This window comes from Primulina tabacum, chromosome 2 (assembly GCF_025594145.1).
Source record: "Primulina tabacum isolate GXHZ01 chromosome 2, ASM2559414v2, whole genome shotgun sequence".
In the NCBI taxonomy this organism is placed as follows: Eukaryota; Viridiplantae; Streptophyta; class Magnoliopsida; order Lamiales; family Gesneriaceae; genus Primulina; species Primulina tabacum.
The window spans coordinates 34,641,349-34,652,158 of record NC_134551.1 but is presented as its reverse complement, the minus strand read 5'-3'; positions in this window follow the sequence as shown (position 1 = coordinate 34,652,158).

The following is a 10,810-nucleotide window of genomic DNA, read 5'->3' as shown; positions in this document are numbered from 1 at the left end:
GAGAAGCGTCGTCTCGTAACATATATGTAGCTCATCTAACTCGGTCAGCATCTCCCATATTCAAATAACAAAAATTCACCTCTAAAGATCGAACCCAACCCTTCCCAACCTTCTTTCTAGAGAGCCGAATCACAGGATTCCTTGGGCGAAATGGAAAGGGCTCACTAGCTCCTTGGCTCATTAACTCAGTCCTTAACTCCATGAAGGAACTCTTTAGTACGAGTAGTGATGCCAAAAAATTCCTTCGGACCAAGCCTTCGGAACTGATCATACACGTCGTGTTGTGGCCTTGGAGCATGCTGAGCCTGCTGCTCAAAGAGACGTGCCATGCCCTCTAGAACACGAGTAGTAGCATCCCCATTAGGAGGTGGGGGTGCATTCCCTTGACGATTCTCATTAGTCTCAGCTGCCTATCGGTACTAGTTGCGCGTCTAGGAGGCATTATATCAGAATGTTTTCCAAATTCTAAACGTAACAAACATGCATTTAAATCTAAGTTTCTAATCATTCAGCATATAGTGATATCTTTTTGAGCAACTTTAAGCATATATAACATTTAACCTTGAAAAGATTTTAAACGTGTGACGTAAACGTATAAACCGTATAAACATACAGGTACCATCTTAAAAATCATGTAAAGCAATTAAACTTACAGACTTGAAGCTTCATGACTGAGCTTTTCGGAACTGGCGGTGGCAGAACCTGTAAGGTCCAAAATTAAGACGACGTAATCCAACTGCATGTAAGTCTAGGGAAAATGGAAAATAGCTAATTAAATTATTTTAATTGCTTAAATTGATTATGTTTGATATGTTTATACAATTTTAAAGTATTTTTCTACTCGAATGCTTAAAAACGTATTTTTAAAGGTTATTCGAGTTGCGATCGAGGAACGGAGTTCGAGGGCTGAAAAATGAAAAATATTTTTATTAGATGATTGTTTTTAATTATCTAAAATAAGGTTGATGCTTTTTGTTATTTTTTAAAATAAGGAGTTTTGAGGTGATTTTATACGCCGAGACCTAATTTTTATCGGTATTCGATTTTCAACAAAAATATGAACTTTTTGACAACTCGGCTAATAATTTCACGAAATTTTTTAACAAAATAAATTTTAAATGCACTATTGGGCTTATTGGGCCTAATATAGTTTACTAATGGGTCCAAGCTTGCATACAAGTTTTATTATAAAAAATTTAGCCCAAAACCCTACTCCTTTTTTTTAAATACACACGCCTCCACCTCCTTCAACACATACAACTCTTTTCTCCCCATCAAAACTCACGGCACACATAATTTCAAGAGGAGAAAGCATCAGTTTTGTGGGAAAATTCAGCCAAGGGTTTCTCGTCGCCGTTCTTCGCATCGTCAACGCATTTTCGTGCGTATTATACGTAAAGGCACGCCATATTCTTTATTTTCTCATCTATCACACCCTAATATGTATTTGTTTATGGTTTGCATGAAAAACATGTTTTCCTTTTCATTATTTTCGTTTTTATGAATAACCATGAGATTAAGGTATGTTTTCTTGTTCCAAAACTTGATATTTAATTACATGAAGGGGCTGCCATAATTAGGGATCGAATATGGAACGTTTTTACACGAGTTAAGGGTCCTAGGATGCACGTTGATAGGCTGAACTTGTATTAAAATGAGATGGAACGAAATATTGCATGTTTTGTGGGAAAGTGATCGGTCAAGGGAAGAACCACTGCATGGCTTGGCCAGGGATTGACCAAGGCTGGGCTGGGACGTGGTTGGGTCTGGAAAGGAGTCCTAGCCACGCTAGGACTCGAGCTAGTTTGCTAGGGAAGAGTCAAGCGAACAAGGACTCTTCCCCAACCCACCCGAGAGAGTAACAGCAGCGCATGTAGGTTTGCGGCTGGGGCCAGGGGCCAGGCTAGGTCTGTAGGGTCCTGAGAGGGTTCATAAGGGGCTGGGCTTGAGGTTGGCTCGAGGGCAAGGGTCCTAGTCGAGTTGCAAGAGTCCTAGTGTTACAAGGGTTCTAGGCCGCGGCACTTGTTGGTGCAGGGAGCTTCGGTGTGGGTCAGGGTCGAGTCCTAGGTGTCCAGAGGGTTCATTAGGGTCCAGGAGAGGTCTGGTCAGAAGATGGCTCAAGGTGGCTCGGGCTTGGCTCGATGAAACCGTGAGTTGGTTCGTAGGTATGCTAGAATGGTTCAAAATTATAAATGTTTAAGGCTTGAACCATGGGTCCACGAGGGTGGTCCATGGGTCACAAGGTAGATTAAGTAATTAAAAGTCTATGTTTAAAATTTGAGAATTTTATATTGAAGTTTGAATTAATTCGGGAATTAAACGCTTCACGAATTAATCATTAAAAAATATATAGAAAGCCTAGAATTTAAGTTAAATAAAAATATGAGAAATTTAATTTAAGCTTAAATAATTATTTGAGATGTTCTAAAGTCAATGAAAGTAAGAAAAAGTCAAAATCGAGAAATTTTACGTCTAGGGGTAAAACAGTCATTTTACACCTAGAAAATAGTAAACGTTATGACAATGCTTTGAATGATGTTTAATATGTTAAATTGTTTATTTTAAATGTTTATGGAATTTTATGATGAACGTTAACGCTAAAAGATGTGTTGCATGCTTTGTTTAAAAGAAAAATGATTATTATATGCATGACTTTTATAAAGTGATGGAAATATGAAATGTTGAAGGAGATGAAGTAATTGTGACTAATACGAATACGATGATATGTTAATACGTAAGGCCAAAGCTCAGTTGACGGGTGAGAGTGTCGCTGATGTCCCCGCCGCCCAGTGCTGTGGTTACATGTACATGGATCCATTGACCCCTAATACGAAAGTCACAATTAACGGTCTGAATTCAACGAAAAGGAATACATATATGTATATGATGGATATGAATATGTTTATGATAATATGAATATGTTTAAGTTTATGCATAATTATGAATTGTTATTTTAAGTAAAAGTATTTTCAATGTTGCATGTGGTTGTATATGTATTACTTGTTATCAAGATTATGGTTTGCTGAGTCATTAGACTCCCTAGGTGTGATCGATGCAGATGAGTATGATGTTGATGCTAGTGGAGGTCTTGATGGTTGATCTTACTGGACTGAAGGTGCACATAACCCGAGGACCAACGCTAGTTTTTCCGCACTTACGATTTTAAATTTTATGTTAAAGATTTTTACGACTTTTTATTTACGCTTTTGAATGGTTTTTGAGAGGTTGTTAGTATTGGCTATATTTTTAATATTGTTTATTTAGGATTGGTAAAATGTTGGACGATTTTATGTTTTGAATTATTTCTTTTGGATTTTCAAATATAGTTGGTTGTTTATTTTTAAAATGGCGTTAAATATTTTATACATATTTGTATGTATTGGCCGATTAATAGGGTAGACAAAAAAATAAAAAAAAAAATTCTAGTAACTTTTTAAGCAAAACGAGTGGTGGATGTTTCACAACCCTTTGTATGAACATTGCTCTGATTCCAACTGAAACGTCCACTACTCGTTTTTCTTTAAAATGTACTTAGAATTTTTTTTTCTTCCTACTTCTCTCGGCCAAAGTATACTATATATATATTGACATTATTTAAAATAAACTCACCAAGTAATTATTTGAAATCCAAAGAAAAGTTATTCAAAGCATAAGGTCGTAAACGTCAACCAACCCTAAGCTATTATTATTTCAAAAATAAGCTTAACTCCAACATACTCTCAAAAACCTCTCAAAAGCATCATAAGTCATAAAATATTTAAAGAATCTTAAATCTTAAACATAATTTTGCAGAAAACTAGCGACGGTCCTCGTGTTGTGTACACATTCAGTCCAACTAGTTCAACAATAAAGACCTCCATCAATATCAATCTCATGCTCACTTGCATTGATCACACCTAGTAAGTCTATTGATTCAACAAACCTTAATCATGATAACAAGTCATACATATACATTCACAAGCAACAATAAAAATACTTTTAATAAAATATCTTGTCATGAACCTAAACTTTAAACTTTTTCTTTCCATTCATCATATAATTTTCTTTCCATTCATTATATACGTATATGTTTTCCTTTTTATTGAATTCAGATCCTTAATTGTGAATTTCATATTAGCTGTAGGTTGATGTATCCATCTACGTATTACCACGGTATCGAGCGGCAGGGACATAAGCGACACTCTCACCCGTCAACTGAACCTTGGCCTTAGATATCATTGTATTAGTCACAATCAATTTTCCTCATTCAACTTTTCATATTTCCATCACTTATAAAAATTCATGTACATATAATTCATTTTTCTTTTAAACCAAGCATGAAACATGTCTTTTAACATTAACGTTTCATCATAAAATTCCATAAATATTTAAAATAAAAGTTTTAACATTTATTATAGAATTAATGACACTGTCAGGACGTCTAACATTTTTCAGGTGTAAAATGACCGTTTTGCCCCTAAAACTCTAACTTTCTCAATTTATCCTTAGACCTTAAAACGACAGCCCAAATCATTCCAAACTTAACATATCTCCTAAAAATACACCCATAGTTCTTTCTTAGATGTAAACTTAAGCTTCTCGACTAATTTCCCAATTCATATTTAAACTTAGACGTACATCACGGTTTTGACTCGTATGGACTCTAAACTTAACCAAACTTCTCCAAATTTGAACCAAAGCTCATTAACACCTAACTAAACCATATACAACCCAATTCAAGCCCATAAAACCATTGGACAAGCCTAAACCAACTACTGAATTTTGTCCCCCCTTTTTCGAAAACCCTAGCTTTCTAAAATATCTATGCCTTCGCCCTAGCCCCTAAGCGAGTGGACCAGCGCCCGACCAACCCTCCTAGGACCTAGAGAAAACCCCTTAATACCTTCCAAGTCCAGCACTCATGAGCCATGCATGAGGACGTGAATGGTTTTCTCAAATATCTCACGGCCGCGGCTAGGTGGTGCCCTAGCTGTGCGCCCTTCATCTCCTAGCCTCCCCAGCCTTGTGTGGGCCATCATGGCTCATGTCTAGGACCCTCACGAGCCCCTACCCTTGCCTGGAAGGCAGCCCACATAGCCCCCTTCCCTTTTCCCTTGAAAAACCGCACGCCCTTGCCCTACAAGCCCCTAGCCGATCGGTCCTCCTTTCTGCACCACGTCCGACCTCACCCTTGCATTTAAGGACCCTTAATCATGTGGAAAAACATTCCTTCAAGTTTCCCTACCATGGCATCCCCTTTGTGCATCATTAGGAAAAGTTTTAAAAAAATAAAACTCTAATTTTATGCATATTTAGCAATAAAAACAAAAATAAAAGTGGTGCATCATATTCTTCATGCAAATATAATTAAATATACATAATATGGTGTGAAATATGTTTGAAAGAAGATTAAGGCGTGCTTTTGCGTTTATTATGCGCGAAAAAAACGTCTTGTGATGCTAGGTACGCCGACGGAGATGGACTTTTTCTGAATATAACTTCAAAATGTTAGTTTCCTTCTCCTATTCGTGTGGTGTGTGGCCGTGTGGTGGGTGAGGGAGAGTCCTAGTATTATTAGAGGGGTGGGGCGTGAGTTGTGAGGGTTTGGGAAGGTTTTTAGCGGCTTTTATTTTACTTAAAACACATTGTATAAGCTTAGGTCCATTAACCTAATATAATAGGCCCATTAGGCATATTAGTTAATATTTAAAATATTTTGTCTACGAAGGTTGTGAAAATATTAGCCGAGTTCTCGAAAAGTTCATATTTACGTCAAAAATAGAATATCGTTTAAAAATACGACTTGGCGTGTAAAAACACCTCAAAACACCTCATTTTCGAAAATTTCATTTAAAATACACCACACATTAAACAATTAAAAATAATGATTTAATAAAAATATTTTCCCTCATATGGTCCTCGGTCTCCGTTCCTCGATCGCGTCTCGAATAATATTTAAAAACACTTTATTCATTCTAACAGAAAACCCTATTTTAAACATGTAATCATACACATCATAATTAATTCATGCCATTAAAATTATTTAATTAGTCATTTTCCATTTTTTCTAGATTTGTATGCAGTTGGATTACGTTATCATATTTTGGACCTTACAGCACCAATCTTGCTATTGTCTGTTAGTGCCTCATCAATTATTTTTGGTTCAATTTTGAAAATAAATTTAGCATATAGAAATTGATCGATCATTTGTCCTTTGGTTCTTATGGGACCAGATGGGTTTACCTATCACGGAGCCGAGGGTGATTCTTGTTCCATCAGTAGTATGTTTCATTCGATGTGTCTTGTGGAATTGAATCAATTGGGTGGACTTCATTCAGGTGGAGATTAGTTGGAACTTCATTGGTTCTTTGGGTATCAACTAACTGATCAATTGAAGCATAATTTTGTCAAGATAGTTCGTCAAATATCTCAGGTTCTTGAGATTGAAGCGTTATTTTGATAATTAGAGTTTCTTCCTCACTCTCATCTTCCAAACTGATTTCTTCAAATCGATTGATCAGTTTCGTTGTATCAGTTGATTGTTCAATTGACACTATTTCATCAAATACAATATGCACAGATTCTTCAATATTTAGTGTTCGTTTGTTGAAAACACGATAGACTTTGCTAATAGATGAATAATGAAGAGATTTTCCCTCATCTGACTTAGCGTCAAAAGCAGTCAGATATTTTTTACTATTATGTAAATAAAGCATTTGCAACCTAAAGTTTTAAAGTATGATAAAACGGGTTGCTTTCCATGCCAGATCTCATATAATATCTTGCCCTGTTTCTTGTTAACCATTGGCTTGTTCTGAGTATAGCATGTTGTGTTCACTGTTTCTGCCAAAACGTTTTGAGAAATTCCAGAACCAATAAGCATTGTTCTAGCAGCCTCTTTAAGGGCCATATTCTTTCCCTCAATAACTCCATTTTGTTGAGGTGTTCTGGCTACTGAGAATTCATGTATGACTTCATGATTTTCTAAGAAAACTGACAAAGTTTGATTAATAAATTCAGTTCATCTATCAAACCTCATTTTGTCAATTCCTTTTGATTTTTCATCTAAAATTCGCTTGAAAATTTTGATCAGTTGAGTAGCAGTTTGGTTTTTTGATTTTAAAAATATGATCCAAGTAAATCTTGAGAAATCATCGACAATAACTAGGTTGTATTTCATTCTCCCTAAACTTGTGACTGGTGTTGCGATATTTACCGCTCGCAAGCGCAAGGATTTCTAGTTTTAATATATGTGAGTAGAGTATGGTTCCCACGAGGAATGTAAACTAAATATATATCAATGCTTGTAATTAGAATAGTCCCGACTTTATCTAGAAAATTAAGTAAAATGTTTGGTTTGCTTAAATGAATTAATTGAAAACAAAGAATTAATCTAATCACCGAGTTGATAAATAACAATGAGAGAAAATTTCTAGAGAAATGATTTCACTAAGTTTCCAGGATAATTATTCCCAGTTAAATTTATATTCATGAATTTCAATTATTTAATGGCCAAGAACACTTAATTATTTTATTCTCCTATCCCAAGTGACGAATAAACTTTATCATTCAAACCTCGATTCAAACATTCCTAATAGGAATCAAAATTTAAATGACAAATGCAACCAATGTTCTTGCTTAAGCCTCGCTAAAGTTATACGCCTTCCGAATGATATAAGCATTCAACGATGTGTTTCTAATGATCTATAATCCTAGTCTCTCTCCCAATTTGTAGAATTAATCAGACAACACACAATTTATGGCCGGTAAATTGCAGTGAATTAATAAAAACAAGAAACACAATTAAACCAAACGAAATTCAGTCATATAAACAACCACGTCAAATCATCGTATCAACAAAGCCACGTCATTCTCTAGACTGAAAAATTAGTTCATAACGAATTTCAAGCAAAAAAAAAGACATGTTCGAAGTTTTAAACATCAAAATACACGAAAATATAAAAGCGAAAGAATAGATGACAAATCCAAAGTGTCGTCTCTGTCCCCAGATCCGTCGTTCTTCGTATTTGTGATCGTTCTTTGCACTCTGGATCTTCGTCTCATGTTCGATCCTGCTCTCCCGTGTGTTTTTCTCTCCAAAACGGCGTCCCCCTTTCTGAACCCTCGTCTTTGTATTTTATTTCCGCATCCGGGCCGTAAACAAAAGCCCATTAATTTTGTTCTCGCCGCCATTAGCGTCATGGCGCTGGGTATGCAGTGCCTAGGCGCCCGTCATTCGTGAGTGTAAGCGCCGCGACGCTTGTCCTTCACACAATTGAGCACTGCGGCGCTCATTGTGGCGCTGCGGCTCTCGTCCATCACAGTTTCAAGCTCAAAAACAACTCTGATTGCTCTAAACCATCAACTAGTTGTTTATCCCCTGCACGACACAAAAGCAACAAAAACCAAGCGTAATTCTGTTCGAAACCATCATAGATAAAATGGAATAACATATAAATTAAGTGCAATTCTTGCACTTATCAAACCCCCCAAACTTGAACATTTGCTAGTTCCGAGCAAAATAAAAGTAGAAATATGAATTCGATCAACAAGTAATGATAACGACTAAAAGTCATGGATATGAAACAATTGATCTTGGCCTCTGAATAATCAATTTTTATGTAATTCATAATCACTCAAGAGTCACGTGCGTGTGTGATATGTCAATGTTCATTTACCCAATCAAATTCTCAAATAAATTTACAACACCCACTAGCCTTATAAACTCAAGAGATCTTCGATTCAGTTCAAACCACACTTCATTAATATACAAACTCACTTACACAGATCCCAAAGAACTTTATTGGTATTGTTTGGTTCAATAGGTATTCAACATAAGTATACAAAGCGATGATGTTACAAAATAAGATGCTTACATACAAATGATTAAAGTTCATACTTGCTAACCATGTTTCTCAGGTATCCATAGGCTTGACTTGGACAAGTTTTCTCCAATAGTATATTGGATAGATGTGACAAGGTTAATAGGTTTGTAGGCTTATAACGTTAGGCTATAGCTCATGGATACAATAAAAGGTATGGAAATCAAAATTTGAGAAAAATAATCGAATTTTCATCATCTTCAATCTCATTTCATTCACCATCACTTTATTGTTTTCTTCCCAATCATATCCTCCAATTCCCAAAGTTTTCTTTTTCTCCAATTTTTGATTCATTCCTTTGATTATTTTTCTTCTTTTTGTCTCTTTTTCAACTCTTTTTTCAAGTTAATTTTTTTTTCTTTTTCTTTTCAAGGAGTATTTGAATCATCACAACACCAATTAACTTATTTCTCTCAAAATTTAGGTAGGTCAATAAGTGTATAAGCTTCATTAGGTAGTTGTTGTGGTATGTAGAATAGATACAAGTGGGGGCTAATTGTATGTCATTGACACACACCACTTGATTTTTAGTAGGCTCAAAATAGGACACTAGGGATATTTCATGTTGATTTGGTATGCTCAAAGGCTTAAAAGGTTCCAAAGATTGCCTAAATCATTCCTATGTCACATATTATCTGTATTTCGTCTCGAAAAGTGTTCAAACAAGTTCTAGATTTCTGTCAATTCATTAGTCAACTCATACAAACCAATCACATGCATTTTTCAATCAAAATGATATATGAGATAGGTGCACAAATAAAAGTAAAGCATCTCAATCCAATCGAGGCTCAATGGGCTCACAATGGAAAATAAACAATGAAAACAGGCCCAAAGATATTGAGAAAAATTGCCTAGATCATCTCTGTGTTTGCAAAAGTGTCAGTTAATGTCATGTGAGAATTACTGAAAATTATATCTCCATTGTCCAATTAGCATCACAGGTCTGTAAATTGTATCTAAGCACCGATAGTATCAACAAACATGACAATGCAAAAAAAATTTGTGACTCTCAAGTAATCATAAACACATGTTTTCAGAACCATAACTTCATTCTCATCATCGGCCCCACAATGATTTGTCCATAACTCTTTCTAACGACTCTAACATGCAATAAATTTATCTATTTTACCACGAAAGACTAGACTCTACCGTGCAGGGAATAACTAATCATACAATTCCTAAAATTAAAACGAATTAACAACTGAAACTCAAAAGTAAAGCAGAGTAAACGACCCCCCCAAACTTAAGTACGTGCATTGTCCCCAATGTATAGTAATAAAACAAGAAAAACAGGGGATTACATACCTCATACAGCGAGCATCAGGACTCGCTGTCCTCTCCTGACAGCTCAGGCTCCTCCTAATCATCATGCTCAACTTCATCCTCATTGGTCCGTGTCCAAATGCTGGAGGTGGTGGGAATGGGTCCTCAGATGGATTAGTAGCAGGGAAACAATATCCAAGCACTCGATTTAAATCGTGAACGTACTCCTTGTGCTTGCATGTCATCCACAATAATCTCCGCATCTTGCTCTTTAATTCATCAAGACGGTGGCCGTCGGTCTGTGCACTGTCGCTCTCCGCCTGTCGTGCACGTGAATGCTGTGGGGCGGTCAGTGAATGTGCTCCACTTCCTGAAGCCTCTCCCGGACCACTAGTAATCTGTCTTTTTCTCTTATCCCTCGGGAGGGGCTCAACCAATTATATATCGCCTTTCGTCCGCAGTAATGCCTCACTGTCATCCCAAGTAACCCCCGCTACATAACAGAGGTCAGTGATCGTTGATGAATGGAGCATGCTGACAGTGGATGTATCTTGAGCAGCCTGCAAAATAGATGTCATAATCACCCAGCCTGCGTCCACTGTCCTGCCGGTGATGATACAATAAACCAACGCTTCCTTTATCTTCGTCACATCAGACACATGCCTAGATGGCATCAACCGCGAGGC